We start from the raw sequence: 26,581 nt of genomic DNA on the forward strand, positions 1-26,581 counted from the left end.
GCCATCGCGATTTACATCGATATAATTACCGTTCACCTTGTTTCGTTGTCTCTCGTTTGGCCGGGCACCGGTTCGTTCGGTCGGCAGAGAAAGCAGAGAGGAAGTGAAGTCGAGTCGAGTCGAGTCGAGTCGGTTCCCTCTGAATTCGAACGGAATCGACGAGAGGGAAGGAGGTGGATCTCGAAGAAAAGCTCGGCGGTTCGGTGCTGTCCGATAACTCTGCATAATTCATTGCCATCCGGCGGGAATATTCGGCTCGGCGTGCTCGGCGGCGTGCATTTCAATGGGAGTTCATTGCGGAAGGGACTCGCAATAAAGGCAGCGGCGCATCGCGCTTTGCCTCCCGCATTAAGAGAGAGAGAGAGGATCGGACGGATCGCTCGCCGGCGTGTCTCTCCGAACTTTGAAGATGCTTCTTCGTTTCTTCTTCCGCCGGCAGGACGCGGCTCGACGCGGACTCGAACGCGACGTCCCATTTGCGATTCGACGATCCGCGGCACTTAACCTCTCTCGACGATTAACGATGAATTCGATGCCGATGCAAACGGGCGGACAAAGAGGGGCGGGGGGGGGGGGTCGACGGCAGAGCGGGGTCGAGAGTGGGAGACGAGAGAGCCGCGCGCGCCGCTGGAAAAAGCAGCAGTCCGCAGCCGAAGACAAAATATTTGCGGGGCCGAAAGGGGCCGGGGGGATTCGAACTACTCGTCCCTCTCCAGCTCTCCGCTGCTCTTTGTATTCTTCTCCCCTTCCCTCCCTCCCTGGCCCCTGCTTTTCCCTTTTTTCGCTCTTCCCGTCTCCTTTTCTCCTCTTCGCCTCTCCACCGACGCGACTTCTTTTCCCCGTTCCTTTCCCTTTCGTTCCCTTTTGTCCCCTTCGTTATCCTCTTTGCCCGCGCATCAAAGACCCCCTCCCCTCCGCGCCTCTCTCTCGCTCTATCTTCGCCGCTCGCTGCGACTCTGTCCATTTCTCCGCGGCTTCCCGGACTTTTCCATCGACGCTGTCGAAAGTGGAAGTTGCCGGTATCATCGGATCCCTCGTCGTCTGCTCTTTAATTACTCGTCGAATCTCTCTTTTGTCCCGTGTTTCTCGAGATGAATATATATATATAATATATATATGATATAATATATACATATATATATATATATATATATATATATATATATATATATATATATATATTAATAATATAATAATATAAATATAATATATATATATATATATATATATATATATATATATATATATATATATATATTAATAATATAATAATATAAATATAATATATATATATTATATTATTATATATGTTATTATTATATTATATTATATTATTATATCATATTATTTTTTTTAATGATCTCTTCGATCGGCGACCATGGACAGATGAACGTTCGCGGAGGGTGGGGGGAGTCACGCGTTCCCCCACTCCCGCGGCCGATGCGGTCGGTAGGGAAATTTCGAAGTTCCGGCGACGTTGGAACGTTCGGCTTCGAGCGGAGCCACTCATACGCGACGATGGCCGTTTTCGGAAGAATCGGGGCGAACACTCGCGGCAGTCCTCGTTGCGAGCACGGGAAATCGTCGCGAAAGTAATAATGCTCGCCGGGGAGATTTTCGTCTCGATAATATAATCTCGATTCTGTAATTTTTCGCTCTAAGATAATTCCTCGCGCTTTCCGTTTCACGTCGACTGTCGCGAAACGACAGTCCTGTCTTTCGCGCGCTCGCCATTGAAACTCGGATCGCCGCCACCCCCGCCCACCCTCGAGCCCACTTCGCGCGCTCGAATCATTGTGACTGCACGGTGTTCGCGTGTCGCGAGCAACAGTTGACGCTAAGCGCTCGCGGATCAATATTTTTTAACCTACTGAGAATAGCTGCATTTTTTTAACGCTTTATGTGCCGATGGTTTTCTAATGTAAACGTAAAATCGGAGATCTGCAATATGGAGATTTTCGTCCAAAATGGAAATACATCACGATTTTACTGTATTTATATATTTATATAATATATAGTAATGTTACTTTATAATTATTAGTAATACATTTAATATAATAGAATAGAATATAATACAATAGAATACGGTACAATACAATATAAATTACAATATAATACAATATAATAATAACATATATAATAATATATATATATATATATTATATTTATATTATTATATTATATATTATATGTATAACAATATGACAATATTTATATTATATATCATCGTTTATAATTATTTCGTTCTTTGAAAATAGACAATTTTTACAGAATTCAATATACTTGCTATGTACTTAAATATCATGTCACAGTACATGTCGCGACACGAAAATCGAGAGGACGTTCAATTTAATCGAATCGAGAACAGAAATTGTATTTTAAAAAATTCGTTCATAAACAATTGAAACGCTGCATTTTGTGTTCATTACCCTATCCCAAACAAGATCCCAAATATACGTACCAGTAATATAAAATGAAAAGGTAAGACTTAAATATACAGGGTGTCCCAAAAATGTCTCGCAATCTGAAAGTGACGGGTTCCTCGGGTCATTCGAAGCAACTTTTTCCTTTACAAAAATGTTCTCCGAGACACCGTTAACGAGTTATTAACGAAAAACAGTGACCAATGAGAGGCGAGCTCGGCTGGCGCGAACCGACCGAGCCAATGAGCGGAACTGGGCTTCGCGCCCTGGTTGGCTTGGCCGCCTCGCGTCAGCCGTACTCGATTCTTATTGGCGCACTGTTTTTCCTTAATAACTCGTTAACGGTGCCTCGGAGAACATTTTTGTAAAGGAAGAAGCTACTTCAAATCATCCGAGGAACCCGCCATTTCCGGATTGCGAGACATTTTTGGGACACCCTGTATAATATATATTATATTTAAATAATATATTATACGTTTTTGTTCACTTTTTTTCAATGGAAATCACTGCGCGCGGACGCCGAGTACACGGTACAGTTACGAATAACTCGGCTTTCCCATTTCGTCTTCCTCGGCCCGGCATTCGCGGACGGTTAATTCCTACGGTTCTCCGGACGAAGGAATAATTCGGTCCTAAAATATTCACGAGCCAGGATCGATCGGAAGTACCGGCTGGAACCGTCGCCGATCGTAATTCCGCAGGCAAAACTAGTAACGAAGACATTAGTCGCGGTTGGCTGGCCGACACTCGCTCGCCACCCCCCACCACCACCACCGCCACCACTCTAGATCCTCGAGCGAGAGAAAATTGAAACGTTACGGGAGCGAGCCAACGAAATCGCGGACAACCGTGCTCGCAGATAGGGACACGCTTCGGGCGATGTCTCGGCTGCGTGCAACGGTGGCTGATAATTTCTTGCGTACACGCACCCTCGCTCGCTCGCTCGTCGACCAGAAACAGGTTCGCCGTCGTCGATGAAACGCGTTCCGATCTACCCGCTAATAGCTCGATAATATATCGTGCCGGGAACCGCGCGGCCACCGTTCCGCGCGCGCGTCGCCATTAACGCGCGAAATTACAGTACGCAAACGAAGCACGCATAACATAACCGGAATCTCTCGCCGCGGAGTCCGGCGGCGCATGCGCCGGAACAAGTTACCGTGCGTTCAGTAGGCAGCGCTGTTGTTGCTCATTGCCGGCTACGACGCTGAAATTCGAATTCGACCCGTTCGAGACGCAGATTCGACAATGTGTATTTTATTATTACGTTATTTATAACGTTGTATTCGACGCTATCGAATTTATTCGAATAAGATTCTATTCGAGTTTAAGAATTTATTCATACGGGAAATCGCGCGGTGAGCAATCGGGTTGAATAAAAATGATTGAATATAAAGCGATTTATTCATAGTTTATCGATTTATTTCGTTCGTATTCCTTTTTACGGTGAACTTCTGTTTTTTTTTTGTAAATGTTGCATCGGAATTCTTATAAGTAGTTGAAATTGATATAAGTCCAGAATGTTTTGGTATAAACATATTCTTATAAAATTACAAGTCAACAATAATGTTCGCATTATTATCGGAATAATTTTACGATCTCTATTCGAATCGTTTGTTAGAATAGTGAATTATACGAATAAGTAAGTATTTACTCGAATGAATTCGAATAATGCCCATCTCTAGTTTATAATAAATAATAATAGTGATAGTAATATAATAATAATAATAATAATAATAATGGTAATATATAATAGTAACAAGTAAATAGTAAAATAAATAAATAATAATATAGTATATTAATATATATTATATAGTAAATAACAAAAAATAAAATATAATTAATTATAATAGTAATAAGTAAATAGGGAAATAAATAAATAAAATAAAATAATACTAAAATAAATAAAATATAATTAATTGTAATAACAATAACAGTAATATAATAATAGTAATAATAGCAATCCCAGCAGCTGTTTACAACAAATTTAGAACTGAAGAATTAATTTCAAGAATAGACCATAATAAAGTTGTCGTAATAATTGCATATAAAATATCAAATTTTAGTAAAATATCAAATGGCCAGTTTGAATAGTCGAATAAAAACAGCTCGGCAGGGAACGTATTTACCTTTTCAGAAACCTGCAGGTCCACCTTGCGCTTCTTCTATTCATTTCCTCTCTTTTCAATTCTTCCCTTATCGCATTCCCCCGGTGTCACCCAATCCACCCCCATTAGCCGTCTTAAATATCTTTGCTGCATCGATTCCATCCTTTTCCCCCTCTCCGACCAGCCCCCGCGCTTCTGCTCCATATGCAGCCGCAGGCTATATTAAGGTATCGAATAACCATACTCTTCTCTTCACACGTCGTTCTTAAAATATCTCTTTCCCACATCCCGCACGCTTCTCGCGGCAGCCATCGCATTCCTCGCCCTTCCCTCTATTTGCGCCTCCTGCCGCCGATTTCTTTTAAACCGGTATTCCAAATATTCCGTTTCCGTCGCTTCCTCCACTTCTTCACTTCCCCCCACTTTTCTTTTCTTTTCTCTGCTTTTCTCCCGCCGAATTTCATAACGTTTCGGTCTTTTCGGTATTCGCTTTTAACTGCTTCGCTTCCGCGTACGGTAATTTCTCCAAGAAATGTGCGGAGGTCGGAGTTGAAACCGGCGGATACGAGAATACCAAGACGCGATTTCTCGGGCCTCGCAATTCGGAGGACACGTGACACGATTCGATGGTAATTCGGAGGCCACGTGACACGATTCGAAGGGAATTCGGAGGCCACGTGACACTATTCGAAGGCAATTCGGAGGCCATTACATTATATTTACATTACATTTATATTACATTTACGTTACATTACATTACAATTACATTACAAATTACATTACAAATTACATTACGATTACATTACGATGACGTTACGATTACATTACGATTACATTACGATGACATTACGATTACATTACAATTACATTACAATTACATTACAATTACATTACAATTACATTACATTGCATTACATTGCATTACACTGAAATTACATTACATTACAATTACATTACAATTACAATTACATTACATTACAATTACATTACAATTACATTACAATTACATTACAATTACATTACAATTACATTACAATTACATTACAATTACATTACAATTACATTACAATTACATTACAATTACATTAAATTACATTAAATTACATTACAATTACATTACAATTACATTACAATTACATTACAATTACATTACAATTACATTACAATTACATTACAATTACATTACAATTACATTACATTACATTACATTACATTACAATTACATTACATTACAATTACATTACAATTACATTACATTACATTTCATTATATCATATTATACAACATAAAAAAGTCATTATAATTGCAATAGTCGCAAAAATAAAATTGCTTGGTACACGACGTTATGGCATATTCCGCAAACCTGACGTTACATTCATACGTTTTCCTGCGTACGAAAAATCTGCGCCTACCATAAACGAAGATTCGCAGAGTCTGGTGATCGCAGTCTGATGCGAGCGATGTACACGATAAAGCGTAACGGGCACCGTCGATTCCGTAAAAATCGATACAAATCGAATCACAGAGTCGCGATCAGCGGCGACGCGGTCGTACGGTAAATCGATGGCTTTTAATTGGTCGACGTGAAGCGACGAGCTCGCGCGTTAACGATTAACGGATTGGAGAATCGCGTCGCGTGCGAGCCGAGGCGCACGTAACGGGTGGCACGGTGCGATCGAGTCCCTCGAAAAGCTGTCGGACACGTTCCGTTTCTGCGAATCGATCGAAAACGTGTTCGGAAAAAACGAATCGAAGAAACTTCCCAAAAAGTTGGCCAAAATGCACTGTTCTCCTGTAATACATGCGAGACGTTGAAAGCAGAAATCGAGTAACTAAATAAAGTTAATTTGTGGATAATTGTGGACGAATTTAAAGTTTTGTAAAATGCAGTGGCGACGTAGAAAGTAGACACGTCTCTTTGATGTATGTCACACTTTTAAGTTTTAACTTAGGATCGTAAGAAAAGGTCAAATAAAATTATATATTATATATAATATTTTGTAATATTATTATATAATGTATATGTATAATATAATATAAATAATATAATATAGATGATGTGATGTAATGTAATGTAATTGTAATGTAATTGTAATATAATTGTAATGTAATGTAATTGTAATATAATTGTAATGTAATGTAATTGTAATATAATTGTAATGTAATGTAATTGTAATATAATTGTAATGTAATGTAATTGTAATGTAATGTAATTGTAATGTTATGAAATGTAATATAAATATATATAACAAATATAATAATATCAAATATTTAATATTTTATATATTATATTATACATAATATTTTTATTAAGTGAATTTTTGGGGGAGAAGATACGCCGTCGCGCTTCGTCGAACGGCATCGTTCAACGTGTCGTCGATCGCTCGGATGTAACGACGCGCGCGTTCGACTCGTTTCTCCCCACCGGCGTAAATCTCTTAACCGTTTCGTAGCCATTCGCGCGCGTACAACTATTTATCTGTATCGGGAACGGCGTCGGGTAAAAGAGAGAGGGAAGGAGGGAGCGAGAGACGGAGAGTGGGGATAGGGTAGCGGATCGCGTTTGCCCCGCGGATGCGAGTTCCGAACTTCGCTCACGAATTTATACGATAACGGTATTCCAGGAGGGATTCGACGCGGTGCACTGCCGCTCCGGATCAACGAAATCGGACCCCTTGTTTCGAGCGAATGCTACTGGACCGTGATGGTTGTGTTGCGTCCCTTCGGCAGAGTCCCTAGCCTCGCCACCGTGGTTATCCATGAGCTGGTGCATGCGAACCGAATATAATGCGCCTGCCTGCGATCACCGCTGGCTGCCACTGTCCGACACCTATTCCGTGTTCCCGTAAACAATCGCCGAGCCGCGCCGAGCCGCGCCGAGTCGCACCGAGTCTCGCCGAGTCGCGCCGATCCTCGCTCGCCGGCTGCGAGTCGGAAAATCTCCCCTCCCCGTGGTCCTCGCTCGAGGATTAGAGTCGAACGTGGGCCACGTTCGTGGTGACAGATTTCATTCTTCAGTGACAGATTTCGAAGGATTTTTCGGAGTTGTTAATTTTACAGGCCTGCGAATTAAAGTGTCAATCTTTTCTCATTAAGTCACAACTATTGAACGCTGTCAATTTAAAATGAGCTTCTGGATGATCACAGTAATAACCTCGACGTAGCGGTATCTGATCTAAATAATTTCAGTTGAACCAGATATTTGTTCACTATTTAGGCTGCGATCGTTTTTAACAAATATATGTTATTTTGTACTACAGCAATATTGAGAAATTTGAAGAAAAATTATATAAAGATGTTGAACCTGAAATTTAAATGAAAATTATTCGAAGCGAACGTTGCATCATAGAATACTTTCAACGATTGATATCACTGGCAAATTATTTATATTATATTATATAATATTTTATCATATATTATTTTAATACTAGCAAAATTATCACTGGCAAAGTGATATTAAACTTATTTATTAGACTGTCTTCTATATCTGTACGATACGAATGATCGTAAATTAAAAAGATTAGCGATCCGTGATTTTGACGGGGTTCCATAAATCTAGTGTTAAACGTCGTTCTCGACTACTTCCGCGGATCACTGTATGTAAATACGATACGCCGATCACCAGCCACGTTCCACGTCCCCCTGAAAGGAGGCATTCCAGTTGCCGATTGGATTCGCGGTGTCCCCTCGGAGGGGACGGCAGAGTGCGAAGGGTCAACTGTGTAACTGTGAATTACATGTGATTCACGGGACAGCGGTCCCGTTAGCGTAAATTAACGCAAAATGAACTAGTCACAAATGCGGTGCTTTTTACGGTTATCATTATACATATATATATATTATATTATATTATTATATTATTTTATATTATATTATTATATTATATTATTTTATATTATATTTTTATATATATTATATATAATATAAATAATATAATAATATATTATATATAATATATAAAAATATATATATATACATATCATTACGATTTTCGAGAAATTTGTATACATATGTTCGTCGACTCCAGAATTATCTAATCAGAGCTGTTCGACAGCTTGTCCCCCTCCCCGCCTTTAGATAGTGATTTTCAGGGCAAACACTGATCGGTGGGCATTAGGTCCCATTCCTGAGGGCACAACGGTGCTCATTTCTTAGCTCAAGGAGCTAATTATAGCTATAATATAGCTTATATTATAGGTTATAGCAATAATTAGGTTATAGCTATAATATAGCTTATATTATAGATTATAGCAATAATTATAGCTATAATATAGCTTATATTATAGGTTATAGCTATAACTATAGCTTATATTATAGGTTATAGCTATAATTATAGCTTATATTATAGGTTATAGCTATAATTATAGCTCATATTATAGGTTATAGCTATAATTATAGCTATAATATAGCTCATATTATAGAGCATATTATACAGCTTATATTATAGGTTATATATTAGCTTACATTATATTATAGGTTAAGTGTCAAAGTCACAGCGATGGATAGACTCTTTCTTATCCAGTGCGAGGTTAAGATCTCGTTTCACTATTCCCGTAAAATCGTCCTTCAACAGCGTCTCCGCGCAGTTAAGAGCGAATTATTATGATCCCCGGCTATTGTGCTCCGTTGGGGACGCTCGAAGAAATCCGAATCGTCGGGGAGAACCGTCGAACAAATATATCGGAGCTTCGAGTTCGCGAGAACGGCGGGAAGAGTATATCGAGGATCGTCGTCGTCGTCGTTGTCGTCGTCGTACTCCTCGGGGATCTTCGCGAACTTTTTCTTCTTCTTCGAGAAACTCGGCGAGTGGTAGTCGTCGTCGTTGTCGTCGACGTCGACGTCGTCTCGTCTCCGTCTGGGCGCGATCGCCGCGGTAAAAGGGTGAATCTTGAGCGCGCATCGTCGAGCAGAAACGTCTCGCCGTTGTGTCCGCCGTCGCCGCGGCGCGGCGCGGCGAGCCGCCCCGCTGTACGTGTTTTCCCATTGTCGGCGGCGACTGTTCTCGGAGAGGGGAGGGGATGGGGCAGCGCGAGCGGCGCGTCTCACAGTATGTCGGGCAAACTTTCCGAGCACAAAAGTGGCGGAGAGCCGTCGGCGGCTCGAACGGTGGAAAGTTGCCGGGGATAAGGGGCGCCCGTGGTGCCACCGCGACAACCACCGGCATTGTTGCGCGAATGAAAGAGATCCGTTTACGCCGACGTTCGCCGGCGGTTTTATTCGGACACCGATAACATACGTTTAACCATTACAGACGACGCGCGACGCTTTACCGGTCCGTGTGTACGACCGACCTGTAAGGCCGCCGCGCTCTGTCGTCTTCGGCAGGAGAGACGAAACGACGCTGGTCGATCGATACGTCGTTCCGTGTGTCCGTCTCTTGGACGGCTCGGCCGGCTCTCTCGTCCGTTCGAAGCGACAACCCGGAGAGGCCGATTTTCTTTGAGAATGGGACCAGAAAATGAACGGAAATACGGTTTCGAAAGAGGCGAATTTTGTACAATCGTACATTAAATTCTCAGTAAAAAAAATGTTTCGAACAAAAATTAATTATTACTCGGTCTCCGTAAACATTAATATAAAAAATTGAAAAGAAAAATGACCGTTTCTATGAAAATCGTTAATTGAACAGTTTGTGGATCGAATTGTAAGCATTTCTGTAGTACTGTTCATTTACTTTTGCGACGATATTATTTATTATTTTGAAAATATAATAAAACATTATGTATTATTATTATTGTATTATTATATTATTAGTATTAGTATTATATTATGATATTATATATTATTATTATTCTATTATGATATTATATATTGTTATATTATTATTATTATATTATATATTATAATCATAACGGTATCATTTCCACCAACGTTCGTCAATGAAAATAATTATAGTTTATGATTATGATTGACTCGATAAGTAACTCAAGGTTACTATTATTATTATTATTATTATTATTATTATTATTATTATTATTATTATTATTATTATTATTATTATTCACGCGGAGGTAACAAAAAGTCTTCCATAAACGTCAACATACAAAAATTAAAAAGAAAATATATTTCTAAACATCAAATCAAAGTAACCTCGATTTTTAAATCGTCACTACATCTTTTTCACGTTAACATCATTATAGCCGACGTCAAGACGAATTCAACGAGCCATAGAAAACTGTCTTCACGTCCTAAAAACGTTGCTAAAATCGTCGCGAACAGCTAATTCCATCGATTGGGACCGCTGCGCGACGCTCGGCGTTAGCTTAGGTTAAGCAGACGGTCTCCCCCCACTCCCCTCGGTCCCCTCGCGGGACCACCCTCGGCGCTTGCGCCGGTTCGCGGTATGCGCGACGCGGCGCGTTACCCCCTCTCCGCGGCAAGACGCCGCGTTACCCCGTCCAGCGCGCGCGGAGCGCACTGAAATCCGCGATGGACCTAGCAACACTGGTTTTTCGCCGCGCGAGGGGACTTTTTCAGGCGAGGCGTCTGTCTTTTTTTTTTGCGAGTCTCGTATCGCGATCTCCGCGGCGCGAAAACGAGCATTCGCGACGAGAAATCAGCGACTTCGAGGCGTTACATTTGCCCGCGCACGGTAGCCTCCTGAAAAAGAGGGTCGTGCCCGATAAGAATCCGTTGAACCCCGCGCTGTGAACAGACTTTTTTCTTTTCTTTCTTTCGATTTTTTTTTAACCCCTTAATGCACAGTTTTTTTTAAAAAGGCCAGCCAAAAATATCAATTTTTTTTAATGTAAACAAGCACAATTTAGAACGTTGTCTTGGCAAGAAAAAAAATTACAAAAATACAAAAATAATCAAAATTTTTATTGCAATTTTGGATTTTGATAACATTGCAGATAAATAGTCAAATATTGTAATATTACACGCACATCGACTTTTTTATCTTTCTTTTCGAATTCTCATTTCAGAATAAACATTATTATCAGTAAATTTATTTATACTTTTAAAACATAAATAATAACAATACTAGTATTTATAATATTTATTATTATATTTATACATATAATTATTTATATTTTATTTTACATTATATTTTAGTAAAATATATATTGAAAAATGAGCGAATCAGAATCTGGATCTGAATACGCTGTCGGAAAGCGGCTCACAAGGAAGAGATAGGTCTTATGTGATAAGTAGAAAAAGGATATATTTTATACTTGAATAAGTAAGTGTTATAGCTTACAATCCCATGTAAATGATAAATATCAATAAAACGATTGTTTTCTTTTTTGCTTTCACATTGTTATTTTCAATTCTCGATCGCATTCGAGTGTGAAAAATTATAGCAACATAAAGTACAACGCCGCTCGAATTATCTCGAGTGTGCACAGTTTGGCCGGTTTAGCGCGCTCGAGTTAACTCGAGCGTGCACGTTAAGGGGTTAAGGAAGGCGAGCGCAGAGAATTCGCGACATCGGCGAGAAGGTCCTCCTCGGTCGATGCGGAACGCATCCGGCTGCATTCTTTCTCTCTCGACTCGGGTTAGGCGAATGGGATGAGCTCCGGCGAGCGGACGGAGAACGTCGGCCGTTCGAACGCGACCGGTACCACTCGACTCGACTTGACTCGGATCGATCGATCATCGATGGCCACCGCTCGAGAACAATGACGGACTCGGTGAATGAAAGTGGAACGGAAACTTCGAGAGCCCGTCGATTTTAGACCGCTCGACGAGCAACGCCGAAGTTAACCCAACTTTCGAGCCAGCGATGTCTCTCTGCTCAGGAAATTACGTCCACGTTATTCCAGCAGGCTGCGTTAACGTTTATGCGGACCGAGAAACGCTCGAGTAGTATCGCTCGGGATTCGAGAAATCATTTCGGCCGCGTGCTCAACGTGAACACGTGTTTGCTAAACGAATTAAGTGTCGCGGAGATTACGAACGAATATTCAAACAATATTGACGAATTCAATTCTATGGTATTGTGGACGATGCTATTGCGCGGGAAAGTTGAATTGATTCGTTTTAATAGTTTTAGTGGAAAGAAGAGGAAATATTTAATAACAAAGATAATAACCTTGATATATATATATAACTTTATATATATAATATAATAATATATATAATAATATACATATACAATAAATAATATATATGATAAATAATATACATATATGATGTATATATTTTGTGTCCCAAAAATGTCTCGCAATCCGAAAGCAGGGGCTTCCCGAGGTGATTTGAAGCAACTTTTTCCTTAGCGAAAATGCGATCCGCGGCTTCGTTTACGAGTTATCAACGAAAGAACAGTGACCAATCAGAGGCGAGATCATTTGGCGCGAGACGGCCGAGCCAATGGGCGGAACTGGGCTCCGCGCGCTCGTTGGCCGGGCCGCCGCGCGCCAGCCGAGCGTTCGCCTCTTATTGGTCAGTGTTTTTCGTTGATAACTCGTAAACGAAGCCTCGGAGAAAATTTTCGCAAAGGAAAAAGTTGCTTCGAATCACCTCAGGAACCTCCCATTTCCGGATGAACGCGAGACATTTTTGTAACACGAAAATATATTACATATATTATGTAATATAATAAATTGAAAATATAAATAGAATATAATATAACTATATAATATATATAGTTATATATAAATAATAATGTTAATTAATTATTTATTAAAAAATTAATATATAATAAATAGAAAAGAATATCGAAGGAAAGAGCCCTTTGTTTAACAAAACTTACGAAAAAGGATAGTTTCGGGACAGATCGACCCTGCGTCGTGATCGAAACGAATCTATCAGCGTCTCGCGAAGCGGAAAGGTGTCGGTCGCCGAACACCGGTGATTACGATCGATTCCTTGAATTTCCGCGGTGCCGGGATCGGCACCGGAGCACTGTAATCCACGCTCAACGGCGTGCGAAATACTGGCGTATGAATAACTACGCGATTTAACGGTCCGCGCGATTCGCGCTCGCGCCGCTCGGCTCGGCTCGCGCCGTGGGCCAGTTGCGCGCTCGTGATCGCGTTTAGCTCGGCTTTACGATCGGTTGCCGGTGCTTCGGGTAAACGGATACGATTTGGAATAGAGTTGTTTGGCCGATCGATCGATCGATCGATCGATCGTTCGATTCGATTTCCAGCTCGATCATTCTGTAATGGGTGAGAAAACGATTTTCCCGGTAGAACGAGTAGCTGTTCGACCGATTTGTTTGTCTTTCATAGCGGTTACACGCTGCTGTGATCTTTTCGGACATTTTGGATAATGCTTTATATAGCAGGGGTGTCAAACTCAAAAGCTAACTTGGGCCAAATAAACAATGCTTAACTTTAGGTGAGCCGCAAAAAAAGAAAAATCAATGTTCATAGAAACAAATATTTTTATTTTGACTAGTACGTTGTAATAAACATATATAAAGTTAAATTATTGTTTACGTCCTGATGATACTTGACATCTCTTCTCTGATACTATCTTTCCTATTTCGGGAGAAATTTTTTATTGGTCGAGACTACTTTCAACATTTCTAAGTCACATTTCTATTTTATTTTTACTTTGCGTCGGATATATTGACTGGGCCGCAAGAATGTTCATCTCGGGCCGCGAGTTTGACACCCCTTCGTAATTATAATCACCGTGATTATATTGAATACATTGAAAAAGACATTTTGAAGACTGTTTATTAAATTATTTATTTGATAATTTATTCAATAGAAGGATAACTTGTTTTCGCGAATTTTGTTGACTCGTTGATTATTTATTTATTTATTTATTTATTTACTTATTTATTTATTTATTTATTTACTTACTTACTTATTTATTTATTTATTTCAGTCGCCCCTCGTATGACACCTGTTGAGAGGAACTGTAAAGTAATGGAGATTAGGGGAACGCGTTTTATTGTTATAACAAAATTGTGCGAACCGAAACTCGGGAAAAATAAAAGTATAGTTCGGTTATTGTTTTTTTTTCGTCGTTTGTGCGTCGCTTGGCCTGTTTTCCAAAAGATAAATAAAAATGCGACGAACTTAGCGGAACGTGAATTGATAATTTACCATTGTAAAAATGGAAAAAGTTATAATGAAGTGAGTGAGATTATTAATCGGAGTAAAAGTAGAATCCAAATATTCAAATTTCTAAATTATTGTACAAGCGAGAAATAAGGGGTTCCTGAGATCATTTGAAGTAACTTTTTCCTTTACAAAAATGTTCTCCGAGGCATCGTTAACGAGTTATTAACGAAAAACACTGACCAATGAGCGACGCGAAGCGGCAGAACCAATGAGTGGAACTGGGCTTCGGCCGCTCGTTGGCTCAAGCGCCTCGCGTTAGCCGAGCTCGCCTAGCGCTAGGCGGCCGAGCTAATCAGCGCTACAGGACTCCGGCCGCTCGTTGGCTCAGGCGCCTCGCGCCGACCGCGTTCTCGCCTCTCATTGGCCAGCGTTTTTCGTAAATAACTCGTAAACGGTGCCTCGGAGAAACTTTTAGTAAAGGAAAAAGTTACTTCAAATAACCTCAGGAATCCTTTATTTCTCGCTCGTACAATAATTTCGTGACACCCCCTATAAACAATATCGACGAAACCTAATATCTATATAATTATATCAACATAAACATTATCGATGTAACGATTGTTGGCGGCTCAAAAATAACCCTTAAACCAAAAGACGCGGTAAAATCGCGTCAGCGAATTTACCATCAACGAAGCACCGTGGCAACGTCGCACCGTATAAAATGGGCGGACTGTATTAAAAACTCCTCGAATTCTTGTCTCGCAAGAGTACATCGGCGGGCGAAACAGTTGAAGGACGCGGCTGAATGGACGCGAAGAAGTTAACTAATTTCCCGGGGTCCGACAAGTTAACGAAGTTGTTCGTTCGGAAAGGTTGATTCATCCCCCCACACCCCGCCCCCTCCTGATTTCAGCAGCAGTCTCTGACAGTCTCTGCTCCAGTTTTCACGGTAGTTTCGAATGTTTGCGAAAAAGACGAGAGAGAGAGAACGCTCGGCGCGGCGTGGCGCTGACGGCTGGTAAACTCTGTGAATAGGTCCGCGAAGGAAATCTTTGCTTGCCACTGGGCGAAAAGTCGGCTGGCACAAGGGGAGAGAGCCCCGGTGTGTACATAAGGTCAAGGAGTGCGTCGAGTGGCCGCGAGTTTCTCGATTCCTCGAGTGTCGGTCGATTCGACGACCGCCGCGCGCGCGGGCGGTCTCTTCTTTCCAGAGACCTCTCCTTTGAATACCTTCCTCCCCGCTGCCACCTTCACCCCCGCGGGACCACCCCCCGCGTCGCTTCTCGCCTTAGCCTCTCACCTGGCCCGCCTGAAATTTTGATCCCTTTCGGCGCCGGTTCCGTCTATTCCTGTCGAGGTTTCGGGTCAAGTGCGACACCGCTGCGGCCGCGCTTCGCGGATCCCGTAAATGTTGCAGGCACGCCAGCGTGATAAACTACGCTTTTCTTTCCGCCACCGACATAGTCGCTGGCACGATTATGCCAGATCCGTTTCGAAGTGGCGCGCCGCGCATCGTCGCGCGGACAAGAAAATTCGATTTTTGTTGCTTTTACGATAAAGACGCGAAACAAAGTTGGTATTCTTTTGATTTTGATTTATAGTGAAAGCAATCTCGGTATGGCATTGTTATAAATACAGGGGGGCCCAAAATTATTGTCCGAGCGAGACATGAGACATTGTTTATACAGGATGTCCTAAAATTATTATATTATTATTATATTATAACATTATTATATTATTACATTATTACATTATTGTACTATTATTGTACAAGCAAGAAATGAGGGGTTCCTGAGGTCATTTCAAGTAACTTTCTCCTTTACAAAAATGTTCTCCGAGGCATCGTTAACGAGTTATTAACGAAAAACGCTGACCAATGAGCGGCGCGCTCGGCAAGCGCGGCGAGCGACGCGAAGCGGCCGAGCCAATGAGCGAAGCTGGGCTGCGGCCGCTCAGCCGCCTCGCGCCGGCCGCGCTCGCCTAGCGCTAGGCGGCGGCCGAGCCAATCAGCGGCACGGGGCTTCGGCCGCCGCGCGCCAGCCGTGCTCTCGCCTCTCATTGGCCACCGCATTTCATTAATAACTCGGCAAACGAAACCACGGATCGCATTTTCGCCAAGGAAAAAGTTTATATAAATAAAACAAATAACGCGTAAATGTATCTTTACGATACGAATAATCGTAAATCAATAATCGTGCTAAACAATCGTAAAAGATAATCGTAATTAGCGACACGTTATTTCGACGGGTTAAGTAAATCTAGCGTTAAGCACGTCGAAACGTGAAGACGAACGAATCGAAGCGTTAAAATGAACGAACAACGACCGCTCGACGAGAACAAGAGCCGTCATTCCCAACATGGAATCTACAATTCAATTTTCGTCGCACAGTCGTCTCCGCCGTAGCGAGAGACGTATCTACTGTTTGTAGACCGACTCGCTGCTAGAACCGACTGACTTCCAGCCGTACGTATGTAAACGGAGGAGGGGGGGGGGGGGGCGAGCTAGTCGCGAGAGCGTATCTACGGCGTAGCATTTCATGCGCCTATGATTCCAGCAGCGGTGCCTTAGAAAAGTTTGTTGGTACTTCGCCGTGTCCCCGACGAGAGGGACGCGAACGTACGTACGTATGCAATGCATGCGAAACTGCGAAACGCAGACGACTTTGAACAGTAACAGTTTGCCCGGTTAAATAGAGCACGGAATGATGTTTACGCAGTTTATTTCGCGGAAAGTTTGTTGCCCGATGCGTAACGGATCCGTAAGCTATTTTCATCTTTTTTTTCTTCTTTTTATTTAAACGATCTTTCGTCGACGGTGTTCATTTGTCGGAATTTCGCTGAGGGTGGCTGCTGTTGGATTAACCACTTCACAGTGGTTTATTGTTATTATATATTATTTTACTTTATATATTATTATTCTTATTATTATTATTTTTGTATTTATTCTTCTACTTCTTCTTCTTCTTATTTTTGTATTTATTATTCTTATTACTTCATTATTATTATTATTATTATTATTATTTCATTATTTTTTCATACGGAGTGAAAATATTAATTAGTATTCTCGCAGCCCTCGAAGAGGAGGGAGACAGAGATTTGCGAAGCAACAGAAGTTCGAAAGATTTTTGTCGCTAAATGAACGTCGTTAAATCCTTCGATCGGGATCGCAGCGCGATAATCGGCGCGGTTGGAATCTTCTCGATTGTTCGTCGACGAGCCGTTTTAACTGGCAGCCAAAAATTTCGCATACTTTAGGCAACTAATTTCCATCGATTTCGAGGGGGCTGTCGCGCAGTCGTTCTCTCTCTCTCGCGCGCGCTCTCTGTCCCTCGCGCTCTCTCTCTCGCACGCGCTCTCTCTCTCTCTTGCTCTCTCACTCTCGCGCTCTCTCTCTCTTGCTCTCTCACTCTCGTGCTCTCTCTCTCGCGCTCTCTCCCTCGCGCTCCCTCTTTCGCGCTCTCTCACTCTCGCGTTCTCTCTCGCGCGCTCTCTCACTCTCGCGCTCTCTCTCTCTTGCTCTCTCACTCTCGTGCTCTCTCTCGCGCACTCTCCCTCGCGCTCTCTCTTTCGCGCTCTCTCACTCTCGCGTTCTCTCTCTCTTGCTCTCTCACTCTCGTGCTCTCTCTCTCGCGCTCTCTCCCTCGCGCTCCCTCTTTCGCGCTCTCTCACTCTCGCGTTCTCTCTCTCGCGCTCTCTCACTCTCGCGTTCTCTCTCTCTTGCTCTCTCACTCTCGCGCTCTCTCTCTCTTGCTCTCTCACTCTCGTGCTCTCTCTCGCGCTCTCTCACTTTCGCGTTCTCTCTCTCTCTCTCTCTCTCTCTCTCTCTCTCTCTCTCTCTCTCTCTCCTCTTTCGTTCTTCCCCCGGTTCTGGCAGCTTCGTGTTCGCGTCTTCCAATTCCGTGGAACCGTCGAGCCCCGTCATGGCCGAGCGGCCCGAGTTGTTACGGATTCCTGCATAATTTCTTCCAGAATCGAGCACGAACGAGAGAGGAACGGGATCGACGCGGTCGGCCCTTCCTAGACTACGGACATCTTAATTGTTCCGACCGTTTCGGGTCCTCTCGACGAGGCTATGCTGTCTGGCCTTGTCCGAGTCGTTACGTCTCCGTGACGTTGCAAGAAAAGAAACGGACGGTGCAACCCCGTCGTTTTTCTTCGGGTCTTTTCACCGCGTAACGGTGAAAACGTTCGGGTCGGAACCGTCTCGTCGATGTTCCAAGGAAAAGTGAAGCTTTGTTATTCATTGTGCAAGGTGTCCCAAAATTGTGGCGCGTCTGGAAACTGAGGGGTTGTTCGTCAGGTCATTCGAAGTAACATTTCGCCACGATTTTTGCCGGTTTACAGCGACTGAATTACGCCGACACCGGGGATTCATCGATATTGTTTATACAGGGTGTCCCAAAATTATTATATTATTATGTTATTACGTTATTATAATATTACGTTATTACATTATTACATTATTATATTATTATATTATTATATTATTACATTATTACATTATTACATTATTATATTATTATATTATAGTATTACATTATTACACTATTATATTATTATATTATTATAGTATTACATTATCATATTATTACATTATTATATTATTATATTATAGTATTACATTATTGCATTATTACATTATTATATTTTTATAGTGTTATATTATTATATTTAAAATTTCAGTATGCCCATAATTTACCAAGGAAACCTATAGAAAATGCATTTCTTAAATGTTCGTTCCAGGTTCAAATAAAAAAGTTAAAAAACAAGCGCAGAATTAAAAAAAGAAACGATACGTTAGTCATTGTACCGTAAACTAGCCCCTATAACACTCAAAAAGAAAAGATTCAAATCAATTAAACCAGTTAAAAAAAAGTTATTGCATCTTAAAAAAAATGGGCGAACACTTTTTGCCACGGGTTGTACGCGAAGATCGTTATAGCTCGATTTTCTTCATAAATATTATAAATTAAATAATGTGGCTCTCGCGTGTAACCATGCACTAAATAAACATTGTAAGGACTAATAGCGAAGGCAAACAAATGTTAAGCCACGAACAGAGCAAATTACAGTTGCAATTAGAATCTGCGCATAAAGATCGAATATATCAGGTGTCTGTCTTTTGTAATGATAACGATAACGTATTTGATTTACGATATATGCAGAGAGACATTAGGCCAGTCGCGGAAATAACTGCCGCCCGGTCTTTTAACTGTCTCACTTATGGGACACCCTGTATATGAGTAGGCGATGTCGTACAACGGTAATCGGCACTAAACTGTCCGTTAATAGCTGACGACGACGACGACAATATTATATGGAAGTATGCGTGTAACATTCGCTGATCCGAGGCGGTTAAATTATTCCATTCTGTTTAAACGCATGCAAATATATTCAGGCGGATCGTAAATTCTTTGGAAATTCGTTCTATTAAGTTCCACCGGAACTTGTCCCAATTTGTACAAATGATTAGGCGTGATATACTGATGGAAAGTAGCCGAGTATGCATATGGGAATGCCATTTCGTTACTCGCGTATGCCATGCTTACGTTTATTTTTTATTTTTTTTGCGACGTTACAAACCACCGTCGATGTTGAACTAATTTTAGAAAATGTTAAACCGTACCGAATATGGAACGCTGGTGACGAGTGCAATATTTTCGAAAACGAACAAACAAACGAACTTGTTCTTTCAGCTTCTTTTTTCCTTTGAAGCATTTTCGTTACGATCTCACATTTAATGTACTATTAAACAAAAATTGAATTTTTAAACAAGTGACTAATTGTCACTTGTAGAAAACGGAAAGAATATTTTTCCTCTTATTCGAGAAATTCTTTGATTGTATAATCATGTTTCACATGAAATTATATAATGTATATTTATTTATAATTATATAAATTATTTGCAATCCTCGCGTATCTATTAGTATATTCTGTTTGAAAAAAGAAAGAGATACTTCCCTGTCCTAATTACTTGAAAGATAGAAGCTTCAGGAACAGTAATATCTTTTCTTCAGAAAGAAACATGGGTGTACCGAAATTGTGGCATTTCCGGGAAGCGAGATGGATCCTGAGGTCATTTCAAGAAACTTTTTCCTTCGCGAAAATGCGATCCGTGGTTTCGTTTACGAGTTATTAACGAAAAACAGTGACCAATGAGAGGCGAGAGCACGGCTGGCGCGAGGCGGCTGAGCGAACGAGCGGACGGAGCCCCGTACCGCTGATTGGTCACTGTTTTTCGCTAATAACTCGTAAACGAAGCCTCGTAGAACATTTTCGCTAAGGAAAAAGTTGTTCCAAATCACGTCAGGAACCCCTCATTTCCCAGAAATACCATAATTTCGGGACACCTAGTATATTATTCCAGAAAAGATCAGAACGTATTTCTCATTTCTTTATATCGTTAAAATCTTTGGTACACAATCCGGTTCTCCGAATATCTCCGATATTTTTAGTGTTTTAAAAATGCTCGTCCTCAGAGGGTTAATTTATTATTATTAATTCGTTGCGCACGTCCATCGGTAACGCAACAAGGCGCGTCATTAAACGCGGTCCAAAAGACCTCTCGGTGGGTTTCTAGCTGGTTTCCTAGCCTTCCGGCTAGGAAAGTGTCGTTTCACGGCGCACCATGAAGGGTTAGGCGCGCACTGGGTGTATCGAACGAGGACGAGACTCGTCTCGGCACCGCCGTGTTTGCGGTCGACAGGTTCTTTCCTTCGGACGACGACGGTTGTTCTTTCGACTCGCGGCGTATTGTAGTCGGTGCGTTCGAGCGCGCTGGACGAGATGGAACACAGCGGATATCAGGAAGGAAGGCAGCAGGCGGGCAGGAAGGAAGGGGGGATGGAGGGCGGGGAGAGGGGGAACGAACGGGCGAAGAAAGGACAGACGCGCGCGGCTCTCAGAAGTAAATGAAAAGCTGCGAGAGAAAGGTGCAGGTCGCGGATTGTAAGAGTGGGGGGGGGGGGGTGGAAACATAAGGGAGGGTTAAATCTCGGAATGCTGAGACTAACAGAGGGGTGAGGGGCGATGCGAGGGGGACTGGAAAAGGGAGAGATAACGCTCCTTGCCGCAGCCGACGACCCTTCACTACCCTTTGTTTCGCGAAGGTGCTGCCGTCGCGATTCGTCGTACGGTTTATCATTCGCAGCTTTGACGCGCGCTGATTGGTTCTGCGACAAGAATATCCAGCCCGATCTGACGCGATCTGATCCGATCCGATCCGATTCGAACCGATCCGACTGTAACACCTGGTAAAAATTATTCGAACGCACCGTTCAAAATGCAATAACTTTGATAAAACTTGAGTGAACGATTTGATTATTTTTTTAATGTTAGTGGGGATAGTATAGTGAACTCACTGTACAATGATCAATATACTGCTTTTAAATTTTGCTTTAATTTGATTTAATTGATTTAATAGATTTAATAGATTTAATGGATTTAATAGATTTGATAAATTTGATAAATTTAATAAATTTTATAAATTTGATAAATTTGATAAATTTGACAAATTTGATAAATTTGATTTAATTCATAAATTAACTAATAAATTTGATTTACTAGAATCTTTTTGATTTAATAGATATAATAGATTTATTTATTTAACAATTTTGGTCCGAATTTATCCAATAAATTTTGCATAATATCTTCATCATGAGTCTAACACGAATTGTCATATCGCAAGGGGTTAAATTGTTTTCTTAGATAAAAATAAGTAAAACATTTGAACGTACATTTTTATCGTTTTTGTTTTCTTTTTATTCCAAGTAACAGCAAAATTAAGGAAAGCATTTAAAATCGACTGTACAGAATGAACCAGTGCCTCTAATCTTTTATTAAAAAGAATTCGGGTCATCCGGTCCAGTTTGAAAAAATCTTTTGTTGCGTTTTGTTTTAAAAAAGGTGTTCGAATACTTTTTTTTGTCATGGTCGGTGGACTCGAGTCCACGACTCAAGTATAACCTCGACTCGACACCTTTCACCCTTTCCGCGACCCTTTTCTTCCCACTCCCTTTTTTGTTTCCGTATCCCTTTGCTGCTTGCCCTTCCGTCGTTCACGGGCTCCGGGGCATCCGCGAGCGGGGAACGCGTCACGCTCCGTCGCGTTTCTTCGATTCCGCTCGAGCAAAAAGATGCTCTTTACTGCCGGTTGGCGCACGCGATCATCCGGCATGCGTCGCGCCGCGCCGCGGGAACGGCCCTTTTAACGCAGCAATGGAGACGCGAATCGGCCGTCTACGCAACTACGCATTCAGTCGCCGTGCTGCTTTTCAATCCGTCGCCACCGTCGCGTCGCGTGCAGATTTATTATGATTAGAACGCTGATCGTCCCGTGAAATACAATTTTCCCGGGTTAATTTTCAAAGAACGGAAAAGACGGGTGTTCTCTCTGTAAACGATGCAGTTTTATCGTGCCTCATCCTTCTTTTCATTTACAACGTTCCGTGTACAGGGTGTCGCATAATTATGTTAACACTCGGGAGGAGATGATTCCTCAGATCATTTGAAGTAACTTTTTCCTTAGCGAAAATTCTCTCCGAGGCTTCGTTTACGAGTTATTAACGAAAAACGCTGACCAATGAGAGGCGAGCGCGAATGGCGCGCGGCGGTCGAGCCAATGAGCGGCCGAAGCTCAGTACCGCTGATTGGCTCGGCCGCTTCGCGTCGCTCGCCGAGCGCGCCGCACATTGGTTGGCGTCCAATTTGTCCATTTTTGCGTACAATAATAACAATAATATTAATAATAATAATAATAATGGTTCTCGTTTTACCTTTGAATCTTTTGTCTTGTTGCAGTCAGTTGTCTTGTTTGCGTACTATAATAACAATAAAAGTAAAATAATAACAATAACAATAATAATAATAATAATGGTTCCTGTTTTACCTTTGAATTTTTTGTCTTATTTCAGGTAAGTACGAGCTCGACGACGATGATCGACAACACGTACCATCAGAGCGACCATCTGTGGTATTTACGGTAAAAAGAGAGATTTCTTCGCTTTCCCTTATTTGTCCAACGATTTCGAAACTTGCGGTGACACGGATAATCGCGTTGGCGTTTCGGCGATAACAACCGAAATCGCATCGGCAAACATGGTGGCCATCCCCACCTCGGTGGCCTTCGAGATCGCGACTGATCAATTTTAGCCGCTGTTTTCACTTTCGGGTGGCTTCGTACGAAAGCTCGGAAAATTCTGAAATATATTTCGTAACCAGCGTTAACACATTAATTTAATTGACTCGAAAAATTCACGCGATATCAAAGTCATTTAATCAACGAAACCGAAACTAGAAAGTGAAAATTCACCGTAGAAAATATATAAATATTCAGCTATTTTGTATTCTACAGATCCTAGTAACATTCAGTTTCCTCGATATGTTACAATAAAAATGAATTTCAAAGATCCGGATAAAAATTAATGTCGCCCATATATGACTCACGTGGCATTCATCCGGTTGATTCGACCGTCAAGGTTATGTCATTCAACGTCAAAAGTATCGATGAAAGAAGCTTTAACGTCTTCGGTTGTTTCCGTTGATTTATTTTTCCATTGGCGCGGCAAAGAGGATTCGCGACCCGCTCGGATCGAATAGCATTTCTATGTAAGTCTATCTCGTTCCGCCGGCGAAATAGTCCGGCAATGTCGTTCCAGCGCCGCCTTAACGACGCGTTGCGCGACAAAGAGACTCGGCCAGCGTCGACGTAACGTCGATTCCGTGTGAGAGGTTCGCACGACTCGTTCGCGGACGCGTCGACTCGGACCGCACGAAAGTGCACTTACGCTTCATTTTTCACCCCTTAACGAGCAACAGCGGTCCACTAATATCGCGCGGATGTCGTAAATTTAATGGTCCCGTTCCGACAGCTTCTCTCTTTACCGGCGGCCATTATTCTCCGACAGGAAGACTTTTAACGTATCAAAACGGGGCGACCGGAGCGCCTCCTGTACAAACAGCCGGTCGTAATTTTTCGGTAGCCCCAGATAACCTGCGCGTCGCGAGTGTCGCGTTTCAAGATCTCCTTCAGGAATTCGATCACCGGTCTCTCCTTGACTTTCCTTGTCGAAAATAAGCACTCGGGCCTTATCGCGTCGCGCCGCAGCAGATACGGGATATCTACGTTATCTAAATGGTCCAGGATCGTCGCGAGAAATACGATTCCGTCCCGACCATAATCGAAAACTGCTCTTCACGTGCACGTATACAGGGTGTCCCAAAAATGTCACGCAATCCGAAAGTGGCGGGTTTCTCGGGTCGTTCGAAGCAACTTTTTCCTCTACAAACATTTTCTCCGAGGCACCGTTAAGGAGTTATTAACGAAAAACAGTGACCAATAAGAATCGAGCTCGTCTAGCACTATAGGCGGCCAAGCGAGCCAATCAGCGGAACCGCGCTTCATTCACTCGTTGACTCGGCCGCCTCGCGCCATCCGAGCTCAGCCGGCGCGAGGCGGCCGAGCCAATGAGCGGAACTGGGCTTCGCGCGCTGGTTGGCTGGGCCGCCTCGCGTCAGCCGTACTCGATTCTTATTGGTCACTGTTTGTTCGTTGATAACTCGTTAACGGTGCCTCGGAGAACATTTTTATAAAGGAAGAAGTTGCTTCAAATGATCCGAGGAACCCGCCATTTCCGGGATGGCGAGACATTTTTGGGACACCCTGTAGAACGCGATACTTAATGTCCGCGAGGCATGCTGCGACGCACGCAACGCAACCGACGCGAGATCTCGCGCGAGAAAATTATCCGACGCTGGATATTACGCTGCTCGTTCGCTGGTCGTTCGACATACTTATCATTAAATCTTGTATTATGCTTTTGTAGCGTCGCATTCCTCTACCTGAGCGCGGCCGCTAGCAATAAAACATGTACCGTTCCTAATCCTCAAAATTCCCTAAAAAGCACGCACCCCTAATAAAGCAATTCTCCTCACATCTGGACACCTCGACCCGCACGGGACTTTCCCAACTTTCTCTTTTCCTACGAAAGTCCATCTATTCCTTTCTTCCTTTCCAGTATAAAACAGACAAACGCGCAACTCAAAAAGCTCAGTCTGTCCGAAGTCGCTAGCCCTACAACACCACGCTAGTCGCGCCCGCGCTCATCAATAGCAATTCAATAAACTGTAGTAATAGTAGCCTTAAACACGTTCTCCGATTCGCTCACCTTTCCCTTCAGCGCTAAAATTGGTGACCCCGACGTGATTTGAAGCGAATCTGACGATACGCCAACGCGATCGAAAAAAGTAACGTGTCCACCATAGTGCGCGAATTGCCTTCGAACATAAAGAAAATGAACGGGAACAACTTCCTCGGCAACCTCGGCACGGCCAATGGCATAACAACGACAGGCAACTCTAGCGCTGTGAACCCTACACACATCGACCGCGTCGCCGTTCGGATTCCTCCGTTTTGGCACAATGACCCGGAGATGTGGTTTTGCCAGGTGGAAGGACAGTTCGCTGCAGCCGGGATCGTCGCGGATGAGACGAAGTACCACTACATCGTGGGGAACCTGGAATCGAAGGTCGCCCAAGATGTCCGCGACATCATCACAAATCCGCCACCCTCAGATAAGTACGCCAAATTAAAAAACGAACTTATCAAGCGTCTCAGCGCGACACAGGAGCAAAAGCTGCGGCAGCTCCTAGAGCACGAAGAGTTAGGGGACCGCAAGCCTTCGCAGTTCTTGCGTCATTTAAGAAGCTTGGCCGGCAACACGGTACAGGACGAGATTTTAAAGCCACTGTGGCTCTCGCGCCTGCCGAGTCAGTCACAATTCGTGCTCGCGCCGCAGAACGACCTTTCGGTTGACAAACTCGCGGAGCTCGCCGATAGACTGACGGAAATCCCGACGACGCGAGGCCAAATCAACGAGGTACAGCAAGTGCCGCAGACCCTCGACACGTGCTCGCTCATCGAACGGCTAACGATATCGTTCAACACCCAGCTTTGCGAGATGGCGAACACGATGCGGCAGGAAATCGCGGCGATATCGCGACAACAAGATCAGCGTGGGAATCGCCGAAATACGCGCTCACGCCCGCGTTCGCGTTCGCGATCAAGATGGCAGCAGAGACCCGACGGACC

The 26,581-nt window shown here is 42.7% G+C and overlaps 1 protein-coding gene and 1 long non-coding RNA gene across 11 annotated transcripts in view; one reads left to right on the top strand and one right to left on the bottom strand.

Moving 5' to 3' along the window:
* The window catches only part of LOC117217399 (uncharacterized), a 68,979-nt gene extending 43,972 nt beyond the window's left edge, over positions 1-25,007 (bottom strand). Inside the window, exons 1-4 of one of the 9 annotated variants that reach the window (XR_004489549.2) lie at positions 23,938-24,884; positions 23,381-23,690; positions 23,268-23,312; positions 5,735-7,593 (exon numbers count right to left, since the gene is read on the bottom strand). This is a non-coding gene — a long non-coding RNA (uncharacterized LOC117217399). Of the gene's footprint in view, positions 1-5,734; positions 7,594-11,679; positions 18,768-19,116; positions 19,325-23,267; positions 23,313-23,380; positions 23,691-23,937 lie in introns of those variants that run through there. The other 8 variants (XR_004489550.2, XR_013036135.1, XR_004489551.2 and 5 more) reach the window with 8 other exon arrangements.
* Positions 1-26,581, top strand: part of dlp (glypican dally-like) — a 159,373-nt gene that overhangs the window by 48,658 nt on the left and 84,134 nt on the right. The gene's annotated exons all lie outside the window — the stretch shown is intronic.

Source organism: Megalopta genalis, unplaced genomic scaffold, assembly GCF_051020955.1.
Source record: "Megalopta genalis isolate 19385.01 unplaced genomic scaffold, iyMegGena1_principal scaffold0100, whole genome shotgun sequence".
Classification (NCBI taxonomy): Eukaryota; Metazoa; Arthropoda; class Insecta; order Hymenoptera; family Halictidae; genus Megalopta; species Megalopta genalis.